This window comes from Kogia breviceps, chromosome 10 (assembly GCF_026419965.1).
Source record: "Kogia breviceps isolate mKogBre1 chromosome 10, mKogBre1 haplotype 1, whole genome shotgun sequence".
In the NCBI taxonomy this organism is placed as follows: domain Eukaryota; kingdom Metazoa; phylum Chordata; class Mammalia; order Artiodactyla; family Physeteridae; genus Kogia; species Kogia breviceps.
In genome coordinates this window covers 56,290,152-56,317,500 of record NC_081319.1, presented here as the reverse complement: position 1 = coordinate 56,317,500, position 27,349 = coordinate 56,290,152, and the positions used below count along the sequence as shown (strand labels likewise).

Below are 27,349 nucleotides of genomic sequence, written 5' to 3'. Positions count from 1 at the left end.
TCTGCCCCAATTCCTCAGCACCACCCCGCTCCCTCAGGTCTAACAGTGACCAAGTCACTGGGTGTAGGCTCACCTCCACCCATCCCCTGCTTCTGTGCAGACACATGGCACATATGGAACCCAGAGCCCAGCTGGGCTGGAGCACATCTAGGTGTTGCTGGGTTGGTCATGTAACAGGTGCCTGGAGATGGTCAGGCCTCACGCATGGTGGCCAGGCTGAGATAGTGTGGGTTTGTATGTGTGTGTGTTTCTTAAGTACAGTTAATTTACAATGTTGTGTTAGTTTCAGGTGTACAGCAAAATGATTCAGTTATATATATGTATGTATTCTTTTTCAGATTCTTTTCCATTAAAGGTTAATTCAAGATATTGAGTATAGTTCCCTGTGCTATACTTTGTACTTTGGTCTTTGTTGTTTAAGAGACAGTGTTTTTTGAGGTGGTTCGGGGTATTCCAGGGCAAAGCATGATGACACCTGGTGGTGGACAGGCAGGCTGGAGCCGTGGAAAGGCTCGCCTTGCCCACTCAGGTCCTTCCAGCAGTGGATTCGGATTTGAACTCTGGGGAGTGAGTGGGGAGCCCGGCCTGCAGCCATGAGATCGCCCACCAGCAGGAAGGGGTAGGTCGGCATGCCACTGCCACCCCTGTGGGGTAGCTCGGAATGGATGGCCAGGGCCTGCTTGAAGCTGTCATCCACCAGGTAGGCACTGAGGAAGTAGCCAGCAGGTTACAGCCCTGCAAGAAAACCGCATCTTCCAGGATGTGAGGGATTAAGCTGACAAAGAGTCCCAGCAGCCCCTCGTCTTTGAAAATCTTCCCAATGGAGCTCAACTCTCCACTGTACTTGGTCTCCAGTCCTACAAAATGGACCGTGCAGCTATTGAGATGACACGTAAGGGGTGACCCAATATGCGGGACATGCCCTGCATCATCATCAGGTAAGAGGTCTCCTTCACCACAGTCTTCAGAGAAGTCTTCATGTCATCCTTACTGGAAACCTGCTCGATATCATCTGGAGAGAAAATCTTCTTCATGCTGCCCGGGGTCATGGTGGAGAAGGCAGTGGACGTCAGCCAGCAGCTCAGGCCTCGGAACAGCCTATCTTCCCATCCACTTGCACAATGTCCTTGGCGTAGGTGAAGAAGGTTGGAGGGTAGAGGACCTTCTTCCCCAGCACATTGGTCTCAACGGTGTGGGCATTGGCTCACGACCCGTCTGATGGGCAGCTCCATGTAGAGCAGTTGGTGACTGAGCTCTGTCACCCCTGCGCCCACCACCATGAAAAGAGCTTGGTGGTGGGGTCTTGGTCCCCAGAGCCCAGGGCCCCCAACGCACTGTCCATCCTGCCGGCTGAGGGTGAAGGATGTGCGAGGATATGCTAGGAAGCACGAGGTTGCACTGGGATGCTTGGGGATGCGCAGGGATGCGCGAGGGGATGCGTGGGCAGTGGGTACAGAGCCTGGCCTCGACCCTGCCTCTGCTCGGGCTCTGGCTCCCACCATCCCCAGCACTGCCGCGAGCCCACCTTATGGTTTTGATTTTTATTAAACTGGCTTCTATTAAAATCAAATGTCTTCAGGCCCTACACCTCTGAGGAGGACGTGTGGGAGGAGAGAAAACTCCAAGGTATAGGGCTTGCAAAAGAGGGTAGGTTCAAATGATGCTAGAGATTTACTTGTGCTAATAATTTTTATTAAGATTATTAGTGTGTGTGTGTTAAAGTTCTATTCCAAAGTTTCTTAAGTTTTTATTGAACTGCCTCCAATCCTATTTTTTCCCATAATACAGGATGCAAAATTTTTCAGTAAAATTTATTTAATGTTAGAGCAGAAACGCATGTATCTGCAATTCCTAGCAAAAAGAAAGTTCTCAAAAATATTTGCTAATTGGGCAGGCATTATAACTCTGAGAGTATATTCGCAGAACATTTTACCTAAGTGTCTCTTATTTATAGCTGAGCTCACCTTATCTCAGATTCCTAAAGAATTATCTAACTCGACAGTCACAATTCCTTTGTGAAATAAACCATTCCTGTTTCTCATTATGCCTTATTTATTCTTCTCCCAACACGACCTCTTAATTACGTGCGTATCTGTGTTTCCCATTAGACTGTGAGTTCTGCCAGACCGGTATCTGGTAGGCACTCCACAAACACAAATCGTTGAATGAATGAATCAGTGTTAGGTGAATATTTTTATCACTTGCCAACCTAGAATCTTAATTTCTCTTGGGAGAGATAGAAAAATGACAAGGTGTATCCATCAATAGCAGGGAAGCTATTTCTAATGTCTTTCATTTATTAAGTAATACATATGGACAAATGTTTTAATATAATCCTCATAACTATATCATATTTAAGAGTACTTGTATTACCCCCATTTCATAGATGAGGAAACTAAAACTGAGAGGGATTACACCATCCTTCCCAACATCAAACAGCCAATAAGTGTCAGAGCTGGGGCTGATACCCAGGTGGTCTGATTTCATGCCAGCTCTTAACTGGTGTGCTATATTATCTCCAAATTTCAACAACATTATTTCAATGTCAGTGTTGTACAAATGTGTGTGTATGTGTGAATGCTGTGTTTCTTCATAACCAAAGATGTTAAAGGACCTATAACTCTGAGTGACTCCAGGATATTTCCCTCATTTGATGTAACTGTCTTCAGAGTCTTCTCTTTTTTTCTAGAAGGAACAGAGGACTTATTTTAACCCACTTTACGAACTCATTCTGTCTAACTTGGAGTTATAGTTTGCCATCCTCAGTAAGTCTAACCACCTGAACCACACCACCTTTTCGTGCTTAAGAAACCCAGATTCCTTTGGCACCCTCCTCCTCAGCCATTCTGTGGATGTCTTCTCTGCTGTTTTCTCTTGCCAAGGAAATAAACTCAACAAACATTTTCCCTTCCTCTTTCCACCCCCTCCTCCTTCTTTTTTTTTTAAAGCTCTGATAGTCTTTGATTTATTCTTTGATAGTGTGCAGTGCTGTGTGAGAATATTCCAGAAGGATATTCACCACCATTAGATCCCAAATGCCAAGTTTAGAAAATTTACTCTTTTTCAATCCCAGTCAAATAATTAGACAAATCTACTTTGCTTCTGAAATACCATAAACTCATATAGATTGAGACATAGAGAAAATTATGTCAGTGAGTGACAAAATGACGTAAGAAAATGCAGCATCCAAGTTCTGTAGAGGAGTGTACAGTCATCAGAAGCAGGTCAGCAAGATGTTGCCTCATGGAAGCCCTTTGGGAAACAGTTCTAAAGGAAGGACTCAATTAACCAGTTAACCAATGGTTTATAAATGGTTTCTACTTGAGGCTGTAGTGGTAATAAAAAATTTTTTTAAATTTGAAAAAATTTAAAAACAGGGTATTCTTAAGTAGGCTAAAATAGGTCCCCACCCCAAATAACCCCCAGAATCATAACCCCAAAATTATCTGGGTTATTCTGGTATTTTCAGAGCCAAATTTTTATCCATAAACTTCCATTTAATTCTTTCACAAGTAATTGAAAATTCAACATTTGGGAGCCTGTGTTCTTAAGGTTTATTCTATCTGTTATGTAGAAAGTAGAGTTTGTGTGTATGTGTTTGTGAGAGAGGGCAGGCATGTAGGAACACGTGTGTATGTACACTTGCATGTATGTCATGTAGATCACTGCATTCCGTACAAAAGTATTCTTATTAAAAAGAAGAAAACTGGAGAAACACGCTTATGTAACTCCCCTATGCATATTTTAAAGGGATTTTTTTGGTTTATTTGTTTGCATATTTGTTTTCTCTGTATATCTGAATTGTGATAGGTATTCAAAGTTTTTATGAACAGTTTGGCTGAATAAATGAGGAAAGAAGAGTGAGAATAAAAACGAGTGGGTATAATCTGTGATTTTGTGGGAAACCAGAAGGCAACTTTAAAGATTTTTCTCAATTTGGGATGTATAAGGAAATGGTGCCCTTTACAATATGCTATGCTTTGAAGCTGGTATTTCAGAGAATTTTTCCTCCTTTAAATTGGATAATTTATAAATGAATGCTCCCAAAGGAACTCTTAAAATCAAAGAAAAACATAGGCTGCTGGAAAATTGATTTGTCACCAGTACTTTTTAGCCTAAATATTTTTCAAATTTGATAATGACTTGATTTTAAAATTTCATACGCTGAACGTCAGGAATATGCAAATAATGTAGACAGAAGGGATGGAGGTGGTGAAGGTGTCTCCTGGGGAAATGTTTCAGCCACATCTCTCATATCATCTCATGGAAATAGATCATTACTTGCAATTGTACTTACATACCTCTGTTTTAATATTTGGTTCAAGTTGGGAAAGGAGGAAAACAAAATTCATGCTGGACTTGTGATCATCAGGTGCTGTGTCGTGTTTTCTGGATGTCTGGGTGGATCTGATTTAATTCTCAAAGCAATCCTGAGAGCAAAGTGGTGCCCTGAGTCTACAGATGTGGAAGAGGAGGCAGAGAGAGGCTGGAGAGATTATTCACAATGAACTTGTTTTTAATTACCATTTTTAAAATTGAAGTATCGTTAATTTACAATACTGTGTTAGTTTCAGGTGTACAGCAAAGTGATTCAGTCATATATATTCAGTTTTATATATATATTCAGTTATTATATGTAGTCTTTTTCAGATTCTTTTCCATTATAGGTTATTACAAGATATTGAATATAGTTCCCTGTGCTATGCAGTAGGTCCTTGTTGTTTATCTATTTTATATATAGTAGTGTGTATCTGCTAATCCCAAACTCATAATTTATCTAACCCCCTCCCCTGCTATCTCCTTTGGTAACCGTAAGTTTGTTTGTTTTCTATGTCTATGAGTCTATTTCTGTTTTGTAAATAAGTTTATTTATATCATTTTTTAAGATTCCACATATAGGTGATATCATATGATATTTGTCTTTGTTTGACTTATTTCACTTAAGTGGATAATCTCTATGTCCATCCATGTTGCTGCAAATGGCATGATTTCATTCTTTTTCATGGCTGAGTGATGAAGTAATGAAGTTTTAAAAGGTTTTTATGGCTCTTTCCAACTCTTTCAACTGTAGAAGCAGTTCTCAAACTTGAAGGAGCATGACAGTCCCCTGGAGTGCTTATTAAATAGAGGTCACTGGGCTTCACCCTCAGACCTGCTGATTCAGTGGTTCTGTGGTGCAGCTGAGAATCTGCATTTCTAACAAGTCCCCAGGTGGTGTTGTAGCTGATCCTGGGGCCACACTTTGAGAACCAGTGTCCTATAACAGAGGATGGAATCTCTAAACCCATATCAATCATGCCCTGTTAATAAAAAGTGAGTATCTAGTGCCTGATTGGAATCTTGAAAATCTGCAGCCTGATATGATTTTTGCTCCTCAGATACAGTGTGTGTGCCCTGGGGGAGTGCGGTGGTTTGCCTGGGGGTCCTCAAAGCTGCAGGGTAAACACAATGCATCTTTAAGGAGTAACGGTTTTCTTTGATGGTAAACAGTTTACATGCTATTTTTATATTAAAACAAACATACAGCTGGGCTATAGAGGAGAATACAAATTCTTATGCATTCCTAAGATAAAGCTCTAGATTTCCAAGAAAGTCTGCCCTTGTGGTAGACAGCTTTAGGCTATGCTTCCACTCTCAGAGGGTACAAGTTGGCTGTCCTCTGGCAATGAGAGAGTTTAGCTGAAGAAAAAAAGAGGTTACTTTATGTTGCTATTAAATACTTTCTTGACCTGAGAGATTCTGTTTCTGGATTCAGATTCTAGTCTCTCCCTGACCTGATATTCCCCAGGGTCTAGCCTTCAGGAACAGGTACACAGGCCTTTTTCTGAGGACATATAAAAAGTTGAAATTACTATTTTAGCACTGGATGCTATAAACTTCAAATTAAAAACAATACAGGGAACTATATTCAATACAATATTCTGTGACAAACCATAATGGAAAAGAATATGAAAAAGAATATATATATGTGTGTGTGTGTGTGTGTGTGCGTGCGTGTGTATAACTGAGTCACTTTGCTGTACAGCAGAAATTAACACAACATTGTAAATCAACTACACTTCAATAAAATCTAAAAAGAAATAAGGAAATTAAGTCTATTTTAAGCCTCTTTTCTTCATGGAGGAAAATAATTCAAAGTCAGCTTGGGGTGATGTCTTCCTTCACTGTGGATACTAGAAAAATCTGGGATTCATTGCATAGGTATGTGCATGACACCTCCCCCCCGCCCAGCAAACGCATAAGTTCCTCAGTCAGGGACCCTTTCCCAGGCTTCATTGTACATCTGGAGCAAGTGCCCTGCTTTACACCAAGCACAAGTGCAGAGCCCTTTCTTTGGTCCCCGGTTTACAGCTTTGCTGAGGGCAGTGGCACTTACTTACCCCCTCCTAGAAGTTCTCTCACTACTGGTTTTGTTTGGCCCACAAGCTGACAATGGTTTTGCAGCTTTAAATGGTTGAAAAAGATCAAAACAGGAATAATGTTTCATGACACATGAAAATGATAAGAAATTAAAATTTCTATGAGAAAGGCAGTTTCCATAAATAAAGTTTTATTGGAACACAGCCACACTCATTCCATTTTATTGTCTACAGCAGCTTTTGGCTGCCTTCCCACTACAAGAACAGACATGAGTAGTTGTGGCCGAGACTCTGTAGCCCACAAAACCAAAAAATAGATACTGTTTGCCAGAAAAAGTTTACAGATTCCTGCTCTAGACTGTGCAGGAGGCAGGCACATTCTGTACATCTTAGATCCAGAATCAGACCACGTCCCCGCTTATCCTCCCTAGAATAGGTTCTCTCATCTCCCTGTCCTTCCTCCAAGGAAAGCTTTGGTAGCTGGTGGTTGTCTGAATGCCTGACAGCTCTGCAACAAAAACAGTGATGTATCGTGAAAATAGGGTGTCCAGGCTCAGAACTCAAGGCTTTTAGAGATGAGGGAGGGAAAATTATCTCTTATTTATTTCTATGCCAGTATTTTTAAAAACCCTAAATTAATGTCAGTAAATTTTCTTAACCTAATTTTTTTTTAAATTTTTAATCTTATTGAAGTATAGTTGATTTGCAATGTTGTGTTAATTTCTGGTGTACAGCAAAGTGATTCATTTATACATATATAATATATATTCTTTTTCATATTATTTTCCATTATAGTTTATCCCAAGATATTGAATATGGTTTCCTGTGCTATGCAATAGGACCTTATTGTTTATCCATCCTGTATATACTACTTTGCATCTGCTCATCCCAAACTCCTAGTCCTTCCCTCCCCTCACCCCCCTCCCCTTTGGCAACCACAAGTCTGTTTTCTATGTCTGTGAGTCTGTTTTGGTTTCGTAGATAAGTTAAATTGTGTCATTTAAAAAAAAATTATTTATTTATGGCTGCGTTGGGTGTTCATTGCTGCGCGCAGGCTTTCTGTTGCGGTGAAACAGAAAGTTGCCGCAAGCAGGGGCTACTCTTCGTTGCCGTGCAGGGGTGTCTCATTGCGGTGGTTTCTCTTGTTGCGGAGCACGGGCTCTAGAGGCGCGGGCTTCAGTAGCTGTGGCTTGCCGGCTCTAGAGCGCAGGCTTAGTAGCTGTGGCACACGGGCTTAATTGCTTCACGGCATGTGGGATCTTCCTGGACCAGGGATCGAACCCGTGTACTCTGCATTGGCAGGTGGATTCATAACCACTGAGACACTAGGGAAGTCCCCAATTGTGTCATATTTTAGATTACACATACAAGTGATATCATATTTACCCTGATTCATAAAGTCTTTGTGAGGAAAGGCTCTGAGAAAATAGGAATGGATTTGGGATTTGCCCTTTATCCCATCAATGCAAGAAAGCCCAACAGGTAAAGAACCTTGTACAGCTCCCTAGGTGACGATGTTGGTAGTGGTACTACCTTTTCACTTTTTCTCCAAGGAGAAAAGTACTCACTCACTCACCAGCACCTATCTCCATCCTGTCTTTTCCCCAGAAAGCAGAGCCTGAATCAGGGCTTTCGTGCAACTAGTTCATTACGAAGGGTGATCCTGGGAATAGGCTTGAGAGACGAAAACAGGATTAGAGGAAAAACCAAGGCAAGGGTACATTCTTTAGTTTCTTCATCCTTAAAAAAAAAAGCTTTCTTGAGATATAATTCACATAACAAAAAATACCCTCATTTAAAAGGTACAATTCAATAGTTTTAAGTATATTCAAAGTAGTGCAGCTGTCACCACAGTCAAATTTTAGGACATTTTCATTATCTCAGAAAGAAGCCTTATTCCCATTAGAAGTCAATTCCCATTTTCCCCCAACCCTCTCCCAGATCTTGGTAACCACCAATTTACTTTCTGTCTCTATGGATTTGCTTATTCTGAAAATTTCATGTAAATGGAATCACATGAGACTGGCTTCTTTCACTTAGCATGTTTTCAAGGTTTAGCCATATTGCCATATTGCAGAGTGTGTCAGCACTATGTTTCTTTTTATTGTAAGAAACATTTTCTTGTATGAATAAACCACATTTTATTTATCCATTCACCAGTTGGTGGACATTAGGGTTTTCTCTGTTTTTTGGCTTTTATAATGATGCTAGGAACATTGGTATATTTTACAAGTTTTTGGTGGACATATTTTCTATTTTCTTGGGTGTGTTCCTATGAGTGGTATTGCTGGGTCATATGGTAACTCTATGTTTAACCTTTTGAGGGGCTGCTGACCTGTTTTCCAAAGTGATTGTATCATTTTACATTCCAACTAGCAATGTATGAGTGTTTCAATTTCCCTACATTCTTGGCAACACTTGATTTTGACCATTGTAGGAGGTGTGAATTAATATCACATTGAAGCTTTGATTTGCTTTTCCTGATAGCTAACAATGGTGAACATCTTTTGTATGCTTACTGACCATTAGTATATATTTGGAGAAAATGTCTATTCAGATCCTTTGCCCATTTTTTAATTGAGTTATTTGTCTTTTTATTATTAAATTTTAAGAGTACTTTATATATTCTAGATACAGTATTTTTATAAGATACATGACTTGCAAGTATCTTCTCCCATTCTGTACATTGTTTTTTCACTTTCTTGATGGTATCCTTTTTTATTTATTTTTATTTTTAACATCTTTATTGGAGTATAATTGTTTTACAATGGTGTGTTAGTTTCTGCTGTATAACAAAGTGAATCAGCTATACATATACACACATCCCCATGTCTCCTCCCTCTTGCATCTCCCTCCCACCCTGCCTATCCCACCCCTCTAGGTGGACACAAAGCACTGAGCTGATCTCCCTGTACTATGCAGCTACTTCCCACTAGCTATTTATTTTACACTTGGTAATGTATATATGTCCATGCCACTCTCTCACTTCGTCCCAGCTTACCCTTCCCCCTCCCCATGTCCTCAAGTCCATTCTCTATGTCTGCATCTTTATTCCTGTCCTGCCCCAGGTTCTTCAGAACTATTTTTTTTTTTAGATTCCATATACATATATATGTGTTAGCATATGGTATTTGTTTTTCTCTTTCTGACTTACTTCACTCTGTATGACAGACTTTAGGTCCATCCACCTCACTACAAATAACTCAATTTTGTTTCATTTTATGGCTTAGTAATATTCCACTGTATATATGTGCCACATCTTCTTTATCCACTCATCTGTTGATGGACACTTAGGTAGCTTCCATGTCCTGGCTATTATAAATAGAGCTGCAATGAACATTGTGGTACATGACTCTTTTTGAATTATGGTTTTCTCAGGGTATATGCCCAGTAGTGGGATTGCTGGGTCATATGGTAGTTCTATTTTTAGTTTTTTAAGGAACCTCCATACTGTTCTCCATAGTGGCTGTATCAATCTACATTCCCACCAACAGTGCAAGAGGGTTCCCTTTTCTCTACACCCTCTCCAGCATTTATTGTTTGTAGATTTTTTGATGATGACCTTGATGGTATCCTTTGAGCACAAACGTTTTAAATTTTGATATAGTCCAATTTATCTATCTTTTCTTCTGTCACTTTTGTGACAACTTTTGTTGTTAACTATAAGAAGGCTTTGACTTTCCCAAAGTCACGAAGATGTACTTCTATATTTTCTTCTAAGAGTTTTAGTTTTAGCTCTTATACTTAGGTAGGTGTGTGATCCATTTTGAGTTAATTTTTGTGTATGGTGTGTGATGAAGGGGTTACAACTTGATTCTTTTGCATTTTCATGTCTTGTTATCCCAAAACCATTTGTTGACAGACTTTTCTTTCCCTCATTGAATTGTTCCAGTACCCTTGTCAAGAATCAGTTGACCATATATGTGAGGGTATATTTTTGGATTCTCAATTCTATTCCATTGGGGTAAATATCTATCCTTATGCCAGTTGCCGCACTGTTTTGATTACTGTACCTTGGTTTTAAGTTTTGAAATTGGGAATATGTACTATTGACTGAATAATTTCATCCTCCTAAACTTATGTTAAATCCTAATGTATTTGGAGGTTAGGCCTTTGGGAGTTGCTTGGATCATGATTTGTGGAATTCTCATAAATCTGATTAATGTCCTTATAAAAGAGATTCCAGAGAGCTCATTCACCCCCTTTTCACCATATGAGGACATGGAGAAAAAAAGGTCATTTATGAACCAGGAATTGGGCTCTCACCAGACACCAAATGTGCAGGCATCTTGGACTTCACAGCCCCCAGAAGTTGAAACTTTTGTTTTTTAATTAATTAATTAATTTATTTATTTTTGGCTGCATTGTGTCTTCATTGCTGTGTGTGGGCTTTCTCTAGTTGTGGTGAGTGGGGGTTACTCTTTGTTGTGGTGTGCAGTCTTCTCATTGCAGTGACTTCTCTTGTTGCAGAGCACAGGCTCTAGGCACACGAGCTTCAGTAGTTGTGGCACACAGGCTCAGTAGTTGTGACTTGTGGGCTTAGTTGCTCTGCAGCATGTGGGATCTTCCTGAACCAGGGCTTGAACCTGTGTCCCCTGCATTCGCAGGCAGATTCTTAACCACTCTGCCACTAGGGAAGTCCCAATTTCTGTTGTTTTATAAGCAACTAGTTTATGGTATTATGTTAAGGCAGCCTAAATGGACTAAGACAGTGAGTCTTCCAATGTTATTCATCTTCTTAAAGATCGTTTTGGCTATTCTGAGACCTTTGAATTTCCATGTGAGTTTGAGGATCAGCCTGTCAATTTCTTCTGTAAATAAGCCAACTGGGATTTTGATAGGGATTGTGTTGACTCTGCAGATTGCTTTAGTGAATATTGCCATCTTAATAATATTAAGTCTTTTGATACATGAACATGGATGTCTTTCTATTTGTTTAGCTTTTCTCTAATTTCTTTGAACAATGTTTTCTAATTTTCAAAGTGTAAATTTTATACATCTTTTGTTCAAATACTTTATGACTAAGTATTTTATTCTTTTTGATGCTATTGTAAGTGAAATTGTTTTCTTGATTTCATTTTCAGATTGTTCGTTGCTAGTATATAGAAATACAGTTGTATTTTGTATATTTTTCTTGTAGTTGTGCAACCTTGCTGAACTTGTCTATTAATTCAAATAGTTTTATTGAGTTTCTTGGGATATTCTATATACAAGGTCATGTCATCTGAATATGCTAGAGATAACTTTGCATTTTCCTTTCCAATCCAGATGTTATTTATTTCATTTTCTTGCCTGATTGCCCTGCCTAGCACCTCCAGTACAATTTGGAATACAAGTGAGGAAAGTGAACATTCTTGTCTTGTTCCTGATCTTAAGGGAAAAGCTCTCATTTTTTCACCATTAAGTTTTATGTTAGCTGTTGGTTTTTCATAAATTGCTCTTTATCAGATTGAGAAACTTGCCTTCTATTCCTAATTTGTTAAATCTTTTAATCATGAAAGAATATTGCATTTTGTCAAATTTTTTTCTTCATCTTTTGGGATGATTATGTGGCTTTTGCCCATTTTTTTCTATTTTTATGGAATATTGCATTGATTGATTTTCAGATGTTAAACCAACCTTAGATTCCTGAGATAAATCCTATTTGGTCATGGTTTGCAATCCTTTTTATATGTTGCTGGTTTTAGTTTGATAGTGTTTTGTTGAAGATTTTTGCATCTACATTCATAATAGACATTAGTCTAAAGTTTTCTTGTGATGTCTTTATCTGGCTTTGGCTTTATAGAACGAATTGGGAAATGTTCTTTCCTCTTCTATTTTTCAGAAGAGTTGGTAAAGAATTTGTACTATTTCTTCTTTAAATGTTTGGTAGAATTTACCAATGAAACCATCTGACTGGATACTATAAAACTCCTAGAGGAAAACATAGGCAGAATACTCTTTGACATAAATCACAGCAGTATTTTTTTTTGAATCCATCTCCTAAATCAAAGGAAATAAAAGCAAAACTAAACAAATGGGACCTAATTAAATGTAAAAGCTTTTGCACAGCAAAGGAAACCATCAACAAAACAAAAAGACAACCTACTGAATGGAGGAAAATATTTGTAAATGATATGACCAATAAGGGATTAATAGCCAACATAGAGAAACAGCTCATACAACTCAACATCAAAAAAGCAAAAAACCTGATTAAAAATTGGAATTGTGCATCCTTGAGCCTATCAGCAATGGAGGCCCCAGCAGCTGGATTCTGCCATATCGCCCTGAAAGATCAGGTGTTTCAGAATTGTCCACCAAAGGAACAGAAGAGAGGAGCATTTTTCTACCCACAGCTCCCATCCCCTATCACTAAATGTTTCCTTGTAAAATGTTAACTCCCGGGCTTCCCTGGTGGCGCAGTGGTTGAGAGTCCGCCTGCCGATGCAGGGGACACGGGTTCGTGCCCCCGTCCGGGAAGATCCCACATGCCGCAGAGCGGCTGGGCCCGTGAGCCGTGGCCGCTGAGCCTGCGCGTCCGGAGCCTGTGCTCCGCAACGGGAGAGGCCACAACAGTGAGAGGCCCGCATACCACAAAAAAAAAAAAAAAAAAAAAAAAAAAAATGTTAACTCCCTTGCACTTTCAGGATTTCCATGTGTGAGTGCCAAGTGAGTTCTTGTAGATGTTCCACATAGCAGATTCAGGGAAGCAGCAAGGCAGCTGAAGTGTCATGCTGTTATGTGTAAATGCACGTAAAGCGTCCAGGTAGAAGCTTGTTGTGCCAGTGGCTAGAGTAAATGGTTTGATGGAAGACGTGAATTAGCGTACAAAGCTACTCAATATAGTGCATCCATAGAAGTCTTCAACGTCCTTTTGCTTTCCACTATCTTTAATCATTCACAAAGACTTCAAAGCTGTGCTCACCCCTCCAAGTCTACAAAAGGCTTAAACATGAGGGTTCATGGAACAAGCTTCAGCTACTACTTCTGCAACTCATTCTAAGGCCACAATATTCATTTCCTTTCTCTATTTCTCATTGTATGTTTCCCTCACCTTTATTCAGCACCTCAGTGCAGACAAGTTGCTTGCCTGGTAGGATAACTCAGAACTTCATCTCTGGGGGATATGAGTCCTCAATTGTTTCACCTTTGTTGAACTGTGGTTTCTGCAGTTTCCCATTTACAGTTATTACTGAACATGGAAGCACTAAATGATGCCCCAGGGAAGCCCTGTGGTACCATATTGTGCTCCTTCCTGTCCAACACTGTATAACAGCATCCCTCCCCTGCATGGTAATGGGATCAATTAGAACTGCCAATATAACAACACCTTGTCTTGCTGGATGTTCTACTGTCACAAGGAGCCCCAAAATGGCAAGGTGGTAGTTGTAGGTTAAGGTTACATGGAATCCAACCCAGCAGAACCTAACATTTTATGGACAAGAAGAGCAAATTCCGAAAACTATAAACTGGGTATGATAAGTGTTGTCTATCTCACTTGTATCCCTTGGTTTTCTGGCCAATTGATTCTGGCTTTTAGGGACACAGCACCATGTTTATCAGCTATTGCTTCAGTACCAAATCCCAGAGCACAGTGTCCCAGACTCGCAGGATGTCGTCCCTGAGGTGGATCTCATAGGAGACTTCAACGAGCCATTCCATCATGCCATTAGGCTGCCTGTTTCTGAGTGATGTGATATACGGTAGGGTTAGTGGATCAAGTGATCAAATGCCCACCGCCATAAAAAGGGTCTTTTAGTTGGCGATGATCGGTAGCATATGCAGCTGTAAAGGTGTTCCATACGTCTGTGCATGGTTCCAACAGAGGGACTATAAACCAGGAAGGCAATCCCATATCTGGAATAGGTATCAATTCCAATAAGTAAAATTCGAGATAAGAGTTGTCTGGTAAATCAATCTGCCAGTAAGTGGCTGGCAGGTCTCCTCGAGAGATAGTGCATCAGAATCTGCTCTTGGCAGGCTGAGCGTTCATCAGTGACCTTGGTAAGAGGAGTCCCTTGCTGTGTGAGCCATACATCACCTTCATTCCTGTCACCATCACCATAGCAACTCTGTTCCAAGGGCCTTTTGTACAAGCTCTGGGGCAATGGTTATGTTAAAGTGAGCTCTAACGTGAAACATGAACATGAGCATGTTTTGTGTCCTTTCCAACAAGTTCACCCCTGTGCCTGTTCCCCAAATTTCTTTGTCTCTGTTCTTCTGACCTCATTCCTTCCCTGCAGCTTACCAATAAGAAGAGCCATTCAGCAATGCCCAGAATTGGATATTATTATACATTTCAGGTCGGGTCATTTCTTCCTCTGTTACAAAGCAAGGACCACATGTCCTGTTCTTATCTTTGCCCATTGGGAGTATTCCCCTCAAGGCCACCTCTGACCGGGCTTCTACATGGCAACATCATCAGCCAGCACCAATACTCAGAACTGATCAGTCAGAGAATTGGACCCACGTACCTTCTTGTAGGATCTGTGTCCCCTTGAGGATGTAAGACATGAGTTGAGAGATGGGCTACCTCTTCCTATAAGTTCTGTGTGCCTTCAAGACATGTCTGTGCCTGATCCTGGAGGTACCATTTCCATCATAGGAAGGATGCTGCTGCAGCCACCCTACATTATGGTTTGATGGATCTGATAGTATCAGTTCATAATGGGCAACCCAGACACATAGTTCCTTGGTGTCCTGTGGTCAGGCTCTTAAGATTCTACTAGGGCTTCCTAGAACTCCAAGAACTGTTTTTCAAATGGCAAGTAGTTTTCTTCTGCTAAAGATGTGGCCTTATTGTAGAATCCAAGGTATGCACACTGGGCTCTTCTATTGAGGCTTGTCAGGGAAAATACACTGCATTCTTATTCAACATGAGTGTTCCTAACACCATGATATCTGTTGGTCGTATGGCCTTAGTGGCAGGACAGCTTACGCTATATCCTGGAATGGCTGCCAACACCCTTGCTCTGAACACCCCTGAAATCGGGCACTTTTCTGCGTCACCTGATAAATGTCTCAAAGCAATATTCCCAAGTGTGGTATGATCTGCCTCTAAAATTCAGAGAGATCCACGGAATGCTATACATTATTTTTAGAGCTATGGGGCATAAGGGTGACACCTTCTTTTCTGCTTAGGAGAGGGTTTCCTGAGGTGCCAGACCCTGCTCCTGGGATACTGTGGTCGGTATGCTGTAGTCACAGATCTTTGCGGATCAAGACTCCCTGGTTGCCAATTTGGCTTTGCTTTTCCTCAGGGTAATTTCATTCATCTTGCCTCTGTCTGTCAAGTAATGCCACACAGCCTCTGCTGTCCTTATTGAAGCTATAAATCCCAGCCCTTGTCGGCCTCTCCTACTGTGAATGCTGTCTTGAAGGACACAGCACCAGGGAGCTTCAAATAGATACTGCTGTTCCCCTCGTCAGTATAATGTCCTGGCCACCAGCTGACTCTCTCATGGGCTTATTTTTATGTCCAATCTTGGGATGTTACTGCTTTTTGAATCTTCTACTTAAATCTAACAAAATCCCTGTAAACCCCTGGGAACCACCTCCCCAGTATGCCATAATGTGGCTTCCTTGGGTCATGACAATACATGGGACCTTGGGAAACTCTTATTTTCAGAAACCTAAGAGTAGATTCATAGTCACCATCTATTCTCAAAATTACCCACAATTTCAAGACTCATTTCATACACTTCCTGTCCCTTGGGTCTCAATCCAACAGGGATGGAAGTGACACTAATTCCTTACTGGTTCCTGCTCTCTCTTATTTTCCTGAAATCCTGTCTGTTTTCTCCCCAGCTCAGAGCTGGTTTGGCTCTCATTTGGGAGGTGTGTGGGGAGGTGTGGGAGCCACTGCCAGTGCTCATTGATACCTACTCTTCTTTTCCTTCTGGGCCTGTGAGAAATAGAACTTCTTGCCTCCATGCTGTGAACAGAGCCATCTCACTAGTTCCCACCAGTAGTCTGGGGTCAGATATGTTGTATGTCACCCTGGAGCTGAGGCAGTCATGTTATTAGTCAGCTCAGGCCGCCATAACAAAATACCATGGACTGGGTGGCTTAAACAGTAGGCCTCTGTTTCCTCACAGTTGTGGTAATTGGTGCTGGCAACTTTGGCTTCTGGTGAGAGCTGTCCTCCTGGTTATAGACTGCCCCCTGCTTGCTGTGACCTCACACTGCTGTCCCCACAGGTGAGCAGGGAAGGACATCCAGCACGAGTTCCTGTGCCTCTTCCACTTCTTATCAGGGCACCATCCCCATCAGATTGGGATCCATCCGTAGGACCTCATTTCATATTAATCAAAATAAAGGTCCTGTCTCCAAATACAGTCCCATTGAGGGCTAGGGCTTCAACATATGAATTTTGGGGCAACACAATTTGGTCCATAACAGGAGGGAATGTCTTCTGTGTCATCCTCCAACTTGCCTGGGCAACCCTGAAAGCTGTGTGTTCAGATGGCACAGATGTTCCAGATGGAAGGGAGCTGAGTGCTGAGACATGGCTTGGAAGGTGCTACCTTGGAGAGCCAATGGGACCACAGAGAACTTGGATTAAGGAACAATATGTATGTAGTCATGGAGCTATAAGGGCTGCTTTGTTACTGCAGCACAACCCATCCTATCCTGACTAATACAGGGGACTGTAGCCCTTGGTATGTATATGCTCCCCAGTTTTTGCCTCACAACTATCCCAAGGTCCTTTAAATCCAGGAAATTTTATGTAATTTTTCTGTATAAGAGTGGTCATAATTTCAAGAATAGGTAATATTTTGTGTATTACTTCCCCCTCATGTCATGATATAGTTCCATAAATATCATTTTACTGACTCCACAATACTTCGGTCCAAAGACTGAGATACTCTAATTCTGAAGACATTCTTTTCATATAAGTTATTATTTTATATATAATTTTGTTTGCTAATGATAAGCCTTTCTTCCATTTACATTAAAGAAAACAGTGCCTCTCCTGGAGTGAATCATCACAATTTAAAAATATACCTTTATTTTTAATTTAAAATGAATGTGATGGGGGACTTCTCTGGTGGTCCAGTGGTAAAGAATCCACCCTGCAATGCAGGGGATGCAGGTTTGATCCCTGGTCAGGGAACTAAGATCCCACATACCATGGGGCAACTAAGACTGAGTGCCACAACTACTGAGCTCGCGCGCCTCAACTAGAGCCCACGTGCTGCAAACTACAGAACCCATGCACTCTGGAACCTGCACACCACAACTACAGAGCCCATACACCCTAGATCCTGCGCACCACAACTAGAGAAGAGAAAACCCACACACCACAACTAGAGAGAAGCCCATGTACCACAACAAAGAGCCCATGTGCCGCAACAAAAGATCCCACATGCCTCAACAAAGATCCCACATGCCACCACTAAGACCCAACACAGCCAAATATATATATATATATATATATATATATATATATATATATATATAAATAAAATAAATAATAAATAAATCTTTAAAAAAGTAAAATGAACGTGATGTTCAGATTCATGAAGCCATGGTATCTTTCATTTCTCAAAACATGACATTTTCTATACTCTCTCTTGCTCTGGATCTCAAGTAGCTTTATTTATGTGCTACTCTCCAGGTACACAGAGCTTTCTCATGGAATGAATTGTGTTGAACAAATAACAGAAAGTTCCTCCCCTAAGGAGATTGGAGTCTGCAGGCAAGTCACCTAATCCAGAATGCAGATAAAGAACAAGCATTGTGTGTGGGGTAGGGTTGTTTCTGGAAAGATCAGCAACAAGGTGTTTTTTTAGCCTCACACACAATTGATGCTATGGTTCAATGATTTATCATGTAAAATGAGACATTTAACAATGAAACACGCCATTAGGAAGCCACCAGTGGGTCATTTCAGTAGGCATTTCCATTTTAAGGATGGCCTCAGCTTTGTAGCAGAGAATGACAGAGAAATGCTTACCCTTGCAGAGATCTTGGCATGGCTAAGCGATTTTTTACTGCCTTTACGTGGTCCCTGAAGCGAACATAAGAGGACAGAGGAGCAAATACAGTCAGCCTTCCATCGCACCCATGACAATACCATCTCCATTTATAGCCCTCCAAGAGATCTCTGAAACTGTTTCTGAAGTGGTCATTTATTAAAGGCTTAGGGCTCTTCTGATAAATAAACTGGGAGGTTCTGTCATTCTCTCAGGGCTGAAGGAAACAGCTCTGGGGCTCAGTGTGTGATCAGGGACTGTGTGGGCTGAGGCAGGGGGCGAGGTGCAGCTCAGGGCTGTGATTCAGCCCCTGAGTAATGAAGTGACAGGCTGAAGGCAACTTCATTATGTGCGATGCAGTGGCCCCATCCATCCACGAGAAGTGAGAGCACAGTGAGAGGGCAGGAGGCGTGTGATGGGAAAGGAAGCAGGATGTGCTGGCAGAGCAGGTGGTCTTGGGAGTGAGAGAGGTGTACGAGTGAATCCTGGATGAACAGAGAGATTTCGGACAGGTTACCCAGCTTCTCTGAGCCTCGATTTCCCCATCAGTAAAATGGGGATAAGAACAGTGCCTTACATAAGATCTGTGGTATGTATTTGATAAAATGATGTGTAACTGAATCATTTGGCCACACAGCAGAAATGAACACAACATTGTAAATCAACTATATTTCAATGAAATATAAAAAATTAACAAATAAAAAAATACTTTGGATTAAAGTACTGAGCCTAGTACCTGTCAACAACCACAATAGTAATAACAATATTCACTTCTGTGACCAGCTGCTAGGTGCTTATATATATAAAATCATATAAAATCTTCCACTTAAAGTCTAACTGTTAGCTCAAGAGGGATATAGAAGTAAAAAAATATCTTCCTTATAATCCCTATGGAACAACTTTAGTGTCTTAGCTGCTTGACAGTCTAGGAGGATGGTTTAGGGGGGAAATTATAGTGGGTGTTTCAATGTGTGAGTTGGGATGGTAGAAATATTTACCATCTTCCTCAAATATGTGGAGAAGATCAGTTGAGACAGTACCTATTTATGTTATAAAATACTAGACATTATTAATGATAATTATGTGGTATAGATGCTATGCATTTGATAATTCAACTGGTTTATCTAAAATCAGATATTCAAAGATTCCTTAGTACCCTGGGGCCTGTTTGGGTACATCAGGGAGCTGGAATAAGTGGGGGTTTTTTTGTTTCTTTGTTTTTTAAATTAATTTATTTTATTTTATTTTTGGCGGTGTTGGGTCTTCGTTGCTGCTTGTGGGCTTTCTCTAGTTGTGGTGAGCGGGGGCTACTCTTCATTTCGGTGCATGGGCTTCTCATTGCGGTGGCTTCTCTTGTTGCAGAGCAGGGGCTCTAGGCGCACAGGCTTCAGCAGTTGTGGCACACAGGCTTAGTTCCTCCGTGGCATGTGGGATCTTCCCGGACCAGGACTCAAACCCGTGTCCCCTACTTTGGCAGGCAGGTTCTTAACCACTGCGCCACCAGGGAAGCCCTGGAATAAGTGTTTTATATGAGGATTGTTTTTCATGTGCCAATAGGCTAAGGGGGTGTTATAAACATAACTTAGAAAACCAAAGTTATGCTTGCCCTCAAGGACTTCACAGGAGAGAATGAGGTATGTAAAAAGGTGAATCACCATAGTGAGGGGTGGACCCAATAATAGCCCAGACATTAGTATCAGGGAGGAGAGTCATTGGTAAGACCATTTTGTTTGTGGGGTTATTGGTGGCAAGCAACAGAAATTATTTGTGGGTATTTTAAACAGAAGAGGGACTTTTCAAGACTACCTTAGGTAGGTCACTGAATTGCTTGGAAGAATAGAAAACTAGGTTGGCAAAATAGGCAGAAGAACAGGGAAGCCAGAAACTACAAACCAAATCCTGCCAGTGGGTCAGTCTGCTGAGGATGGCATGGCTGTCCCCACTGAGTATCAGTGCACTGTCCTCAACTGGCACCACCACTGGCCCAGGGTGCTGCCCGTGACCCACTCTGGACTCAATGCCTTTGGAATATGCACCTGTTTGATAGAATGTAGGTCTCATCCTTTCTCTCTTGCTGCAGAGGACCTGGGGAGTGAGTCTTTGGCAGCTTCTATAGTTGGAGCAAGTTCTTTTTCCCTTATAAATATTATTTATAAGGTGAGGTAAATTCTCCAAAGGTAGGAAGGGAGTTCAGACACTCGCCAGCCAGAAACACATGTTGCAGATACTGGAGGTCACGTTTTCATCTTTGCTGGTTTTCTTGTGCCTATCAATAAACAGCAAGTTGATTCATTATCATTTCATATTTATGGATGAATATATGTTAAACTACCATTACATGCTATAGTAATTGATCAAAAGAAGACCCCCTATACCTCCATAAGCTCTGTGTTTGTTCCTTGTTTCTTTCCAAACCAGGCATAAGATGTGCACTTACACAGCTCCCCAATTCAAATCATGGCTCTGTACCAAAGAACTAATAAGCAAGCCCAAGTTTCTTTTGTTTTTTGTGTTTTTTTGAATAATTACGTTACCTATTTCTTTCTTACCAATTCAGGCAACATACTTTTTCTCAAGGAAATTACATTTGCTTTTGAAGGTGTGTGAATAAGCAAAATGACAACAGTTGGCTTCAGCTAGAATTAGATGGATATTGGAATTATTGGAGGAAAGAACATTTTCCTAAATTCAGCTATGAATCCTCTACAGATCAAAACAAGGACCACTTGTAAGATGGTCCTCTTGCTTTAATACATATTATATTTTGTGAGCATATAACAACCTCTTGTTATGTGGTTAAATACTCTTTTTGGCATTGAGAGAAACAAATATATTCTCAATTTCATCACGATAGGGAGAACAGATAAGCTGAGTTTTTTGGGTCAAAAAAGTGGGGGATTATGAACTTTTCAAGTGTGTGTGATAAATACTGCAAAGGAACTACTGTCATGGATGTTTTTGCAGCTCAAAAGTATATTAGACCTGGAGTCTCCACTTAGGATTATAACAAGAGTTTCCTGGCCATGTTCTGCCAGACCCTGTTACTGAAATGGAGCAGGACCCTATGGTCCTTGCCCTGCCAGGTCCTCAGCCTGCCTTTTGTCTGCGGAAAAACTTTAGCCAAAGAATAAGTCTAATCAGAGAAGTGAGAAAATGCAGAAACAAAGGAAAACAGTCCAACAAGACTAAATAATAAAAGTTCAGTCATTAAGCAAAGTCAAGGACCTTTAGTTCCTTTTCAAGGGCTAGAGATAATATTCTGAGCCATATCCTGTGAGCTATCTTATAGATACTGAAACCCCCACCAGGTGGAATAAGTTAATACATGATGACCAGACTGTAGCCATGAAATAAGCTGCCACAATTCTGAGAATTGGCCTCAAAGAAATGGGAACAAACCGACCCTGGAACTGAAGATTAACTGTATTTAAAACAATCAAGATGATGGTGGTCAGACCACCGATGACCAGTTTCAAGATGACTGTCAGAGCTGACTGTGCTGTTTCTGCATGTAGCCCCCTCCCTCCATCTATAAAAGCTCTTGCCCACTGATTGTCAGGGGTCCAACCACCAGTTGTCAGCCTCCAAAATAAAGCAAACTTTCCTTTCCACCAGCCTTGCCTCTTTATTGGCTTTTGAGCAGTGAGCAGAGCAGCTGAACCCACTTCAGGTAAGTATTTTGGCTCCCAACGTGAGGTTGGGCTCTCGCGATATCTGGTTCCCGGGTTTTCCTGAGCAGGGCCGCTGCCGTGAAGACGCGTTGGGATGGCTGCGAGGAGCCCTCTGCTCGTGGCTCACTGGCCCTGCCCTGAGAGGGGTCTGGCAGGGACATTCCTAGCAGCTGCTCAAACCATTTATTTGGGGGCCCTTCCCCGTTTCTCCCCTGCTTGGCGCTGGCTGCCAATGTATGCTTTCCCTTGGTGGAATGGAAAGATGCCTCTGAACAAGCTGACGAGCTCCAAGACCAGGTAAGTCCCCCGGTGTGCGTCCGGGAAAATTTTCTTTTGAGCATGAAGTGTCATTTGAGTGTTTTGCCAGTTGGTTCTGACGTCAAGGCCCGTTTGTGAGCACAAAATGCCGTTTGGGCGTTTTTGCCAATTGGTTCTGACGTGTGTCTGACGCTGAAGACCGTTTGTGTTGTTAAGTGTTTGTTTGGGACTCCATATTGGTCATCCTCTCCATGATTTGTGACTGTTCTGTCTTTTGGTGTGTGAGGGTTTATTCCATTTGTGTGATTGGTATTCTTGTTGCCTTTTGTAGAATGGGAACAATATATGGCAACAGTATTCTTTAGACTCTGGAGAAAATTGGTTAAGGTGAAACTCTTCTGAAACTCCAAAACTGATTCTTTTTGCATATGCAGTTGGAGAGAAGTAGCTTGATAAAATACTTTTTTCAGAATCTTGACCCTGAGAGAACAGTGTTACCACTTTCAGTAACATTAGGTGCCCCTTTTTACATTTCTGTTAACATCACTCTTCTCTAGCATCTATCTCAATTTTTAGTTTACTTGTTTGTTTCCCTAATAGTTGATAACCTTTTTGAGGGCAGAAACTGTGTTCTTTCTCTCTAGAATTGCTAGCTCTTACCGTGACTCTACCAGTATATAATGACTTGAACATAGAGAGCTGAATAGTGTCATGGAATTAAAGTATTTATGTTTGTTTTTTTTTTTAATTTTAATTTTAATTTTTTAACGTCTTTATTTGAGTATAACTGTTTTACAATAGTGTGTTACTTTCTCCTTTACAACAGAGTGAATCAGTTATACATATGTTCCCATAACTCTTCCCTCTTGTGTCCCCCTCCCTCCCACCCTCCCTATCCCACCCCTCTAGGTGGTCACAAAGCACAGAGGTGAACTCCCTGTGCTATGCTGCAGCTTCCCACTAGCTATCTAATTTACATTTGGTAGTGTGTATAGGTCCCTGCCACTCTCTCACGTCGTCACAGCTTACCCTTCCCCCTCCCCATATCCTCAAGTCCATGCTCTAGTAGGTCTGTGTTTTATTCCCATCCTACCACTAATCTCTTCATGACATTTTTTTTTTTTTTTTTAGATTCCATATATATGTGTTAGCATACGGTATTTGTTTTTATCCTTCTGACTTACTTCACTCTGTATGACAGACTCCAGGTCTATCCAACTCATTACAAATAACTCAGTTTCCTTTCTTTTTATGGCTGAGTAATATTCCATTGTATATATGTGCCACATCTTCCTTATCCATTCATCTGTTGATGGACACTTAGGTTGCTTCCATGTCCTGGCTTTCGTAAATAGAGCTGCAATGAACATTTTGGTACATGACTCTTTTTGAATTATGGTTTTCTCAGGGTATATGCCCAATAGTGGGATTGCGGGGTCATATGGTAGTTCTATTTTTAGTTTTTTAAGGAACCTCCATAATGTTCTCCATAGTGGCTGTATCAATTTACATTCCCACCAACAGTGCAAGGGGGTTCCCTTTTCTCCACAGCCTTTCCAGCATTTATTGTTTCTAGAGTTTTTGATGATGGCCAATCTGACCGGTGTGAGATGATATCTCATTGTAGTTTTGATTTGCATTTCTCTAATGATTAATGATGTTGAGCATTCTTTCATGTGTTTGTTGGCTATCTGTATATCTTCTTTGGAGAAATGTCTATTTAGTTCTTCTGCTCATTTTTGGATTGGGTTGTTTGTTTTTTTGTTATTGAGCTGCATGAGTTGCTTATAAATTTTGGATATTAATCCTTTGTCAGTTGCTTCATTTGCAAATATTTTCTCCCATTCTGAGGGTTGTCTTTTGGTCTTGTTTATGGTATACTTTGCTGTGCAAAAGCTTTTAAATTTCATTAGATCCCATTTGTTTATTTTTGTTTTTATTTCCATTTCTCTAGGAGATGGGTCAAAAAGGATCTTTCTGTGATTTATGTCATAGAGTGTTCTGCCTATGTTTTCCTCTAAGAGTTTGATAGTGTCTGGCCTTATATTTAGGTCTTTAACCCATTTTGAGTTTATTTTTGTGTATGGTGTTAGGGAGTGTTCTAATTTCATACTTCTACAGGTAGCTGTCCAGTTTTCCCAGCACCACTTATTGAAGAGGCTGTCTTTTCTCCACTGTGTTTCCTTCCCTCCTTTATCAAAGATAAGGTGACCATATGTGTGTGGGTTTATCTCTGGGCTTTCTATCCTGTTCCATTGATCTATATTTCTGTTTTTGTGCCAGTACCATACTGTCTTGATTACTGTGGCCTTGTAGTATAGTCTGAAGTCAGGGAGCCTGATTCCTCCAGCTCCATTTTTCGTTCTCAAGATTGCTTTGGCTATTCGGGGTCTTTTGTGTTTCCATACAAATTGTGAAATTCTTTGTTCTAGTTCTGTAAATAATGCCAGTGGTAATTTAATAGGGATTGCATTGAATCTGTAGATTGCTTTGGGTAATAGAGTCATTTTCACTATGTTGAGTCTTCCAATCCATGAACATGGTATATTTCTCCACCTATTTGTAACATCTTTAATTTCTTTCATCAATGTCTTATAGTTTTCTGCATACAAGTCTTTTGTCTCCTTAGGTAGGTTTATTCCTAGATATTTTATTCTTTTTGTTGCAATGGTAAATGGGAGTGTTTTCTTAATTTCATTTTCAGATTTTTCATCATTAGTGTATAAGAATGCCAGAGATTTCTGTGCATTAATTTTGTATCCTGCTACTTTACCAAATTCATTGATTAGTTCTAGTAGTTTTCTGGTAGCATCCTTAGGATTCTCTATAGTATCATGTCATCTGCAAACAGTGACAGCTTTACTTCTTCTTTTCCTATTTGGATTCCTTTTATTTCTTTATTTTCTCTAATTTCTGTGGCTAGAACTTCCAAAACTAGGTTGAATAAGAGTGGTGAGAGTGGGCAACCTTGTCTTGTTCCTGATCTTAGTGGAAATGGTTTCAGTTTTTCACCATTGAGAACAATGCTGGCTGTGGGTTTGTCATATATTGCCTTTATTATATTGAGGAAAGTTCCCTCTATGCCTACTTTCTGCAGGGTTTTTATCATAAATGGGTGTTGAATTTTGTCAAAAGCTTTCTCTGCATCTATTGAGATGATCATATGGTTTTTCTCCTTCAGTTTGTTGATATGGTGTATCACGTTGATTGATTTGCGTATATTGAAGAATCCTTGCATTCCTGGAATAAACCCCACTTGATCATGGTGTATGATCCTTTTAATGTGTTGTTGGATTCTGTTTGCTAGTATTTTGTTGAGGATTTTTGCATCTATGTTCATCAGTGATATTGGCCTATAGTTTTCTTTCTTTGTGACATCTTTGTCTGGTTTTGGTATCAGGGTGATGGTGGCCTCATAGAATGAGTTTGGGAGTGTTCCTCCCTCTGCTATGTTTTGGAAGAGTTTGAGAAGGATAGGTGTTAGCTCTTCTCTAAATGTTTGATAGAATTCGCCTGTGAAGCCATCTGGTCCTGGGCTTTTGCTTGCTGGAAGATTTTTAATCACAGTCTCAATTTCAGTGCTTGTGATTGGTCTGTTCATATTTTCTATTTCTTCCTGGTTTAGTCTTGGCAGGTTGTGCATTTCTAAGAATTTGTCCATTTCTTCCAGGTTGTCCATTTTATTGGCATAGAGTTGCTTGTAGTAATCTCTAATAATCTTTTGTATTTCTGCAGAGTCAGTTGTTACATCTCCTTTTTCATTTCTAATTCTATTGATTTGAGTCTTCTCCCTTTTTTTCTTGATGAGTCTGGCTAATGGTTTATCAATTTTATTTATCTTCTCAAAGAACCAGCTTTTAGTTTTATTGATCTTTGCTATTGTTTCCTTCATTTCTTTTTCATTTATTTCTGATCTGATCTTTATGATTTCTTTCCTTCTGCTAAATTTGGGGGTTTTTTGTTCTTCCTTCTCTAACTGCTTTAGGTGCAAAGTTAAGTTGTTTATTCGAGATGCTTCCTGTTTCTTAAGGTATGATTGTATTGCTATAAACTTCCCTCTTAGAACTGCTTTTGCTGTATCCCATAGGTTTTGGGTCGTCGTGTCTCCATTGTCACTTGTTTCTAAGTACTTTTTGATTTCCTCTTTGATTTCTTCAGTGATCACTTCATTCTTAAGTAGTGTATTGTTTAGCCTCCATGTGTTTGTATTTTTTACAGATATTTTCCTGTAATTGATATCTAGTCTCATAGCGTTGTGGTCAGAAAAGATACTTGATACAATTTCAATTTTCTTAAATTTGCCAAGGCTAGATTTGTGACCCAAGATATGATCTATCCTGGAGAATGTTCCATGGGCACTTGAGAAAAATGTGTTTTGTTGTTTTTGGATGGAATGTCCTATAAATATCAAGTAAATCCATCTTGTATAATGTATCATTTAAAGCTTGTGTTTCCTTACTTATTTTCATTTTGGATGATCTGTTCATTGGTGACAGTGGGGTGTTAAAGTCCCCTACTATGATTGTGTTACTGTTGATTTCCCCTTTTATGGCTGTTAGTATTTGCCTTATGTATTGAGGTGCGCCTATGTTGGGGACATAAATATTTACAATTGTTATACCTTCTTCATGGATCAATCCCTTGATCATTATGTAGTGTCCTTCTTTGTCTCTTGTAATAGTTTTTATTTTAAAGTCTATTTTGTCTGATATGAGAATTGCTACTCCAGCTTTCTTCTGATTTCCATTTGCATGGAATATCTTTTTCCATCCCCTCACTTTCAGCCTGGAAGTGTCCCTAGGTCTGAAGTGGGTCTCTTGTAGACAGCATATATATGGGTCTTGTTTTTGTATCCATTCAGCCAGTCTGTGTCTTTTGGTGGGAGCATTTAATCCATTTACATTTAAGGTAATTATTGATATGTGTGTTCCTATTACCATTTACTTAATTGTTTTGGGTTGTTCTTGTAGGTCTTTTCCTTCTCTTATGTTTCTTGCTTAGAGAAGTTCCTTTAGCATTTGTTGTAAAGCTGGTTTGGTGGTGCTGAACTCTCTCAGCTTTTGCTTGTCTGTAAAGGTTTTAATTTCTCCATCAAATCTGAATG

At 40.3% G+C, this 27,349-nt stretch overlaps 1 protein-coding gene and 1 pseudogene across 1 annotated transcript in view; one reads left to right on the top strand and one right to left on the bottom strand.

Moving 5' to 3' along the window:
* RBMS3 (RNA binding motif single stranded interacting protein 3) overlaps positions 1-27,349 on the top strand; it is a 1,499,266-nt gene that overhangs the window by 372,916 nt on the left and 1,099,001 nt on the right. The window lies entirely within an intron of this gene.
* LOC131764143 (mitochondrial carrier homolog 1 pseudogene) overlaps positions 389-27,349 on the bottom strand; it is a 165,939-nt pseudogene continuing 138,978 nt past the window's right edge.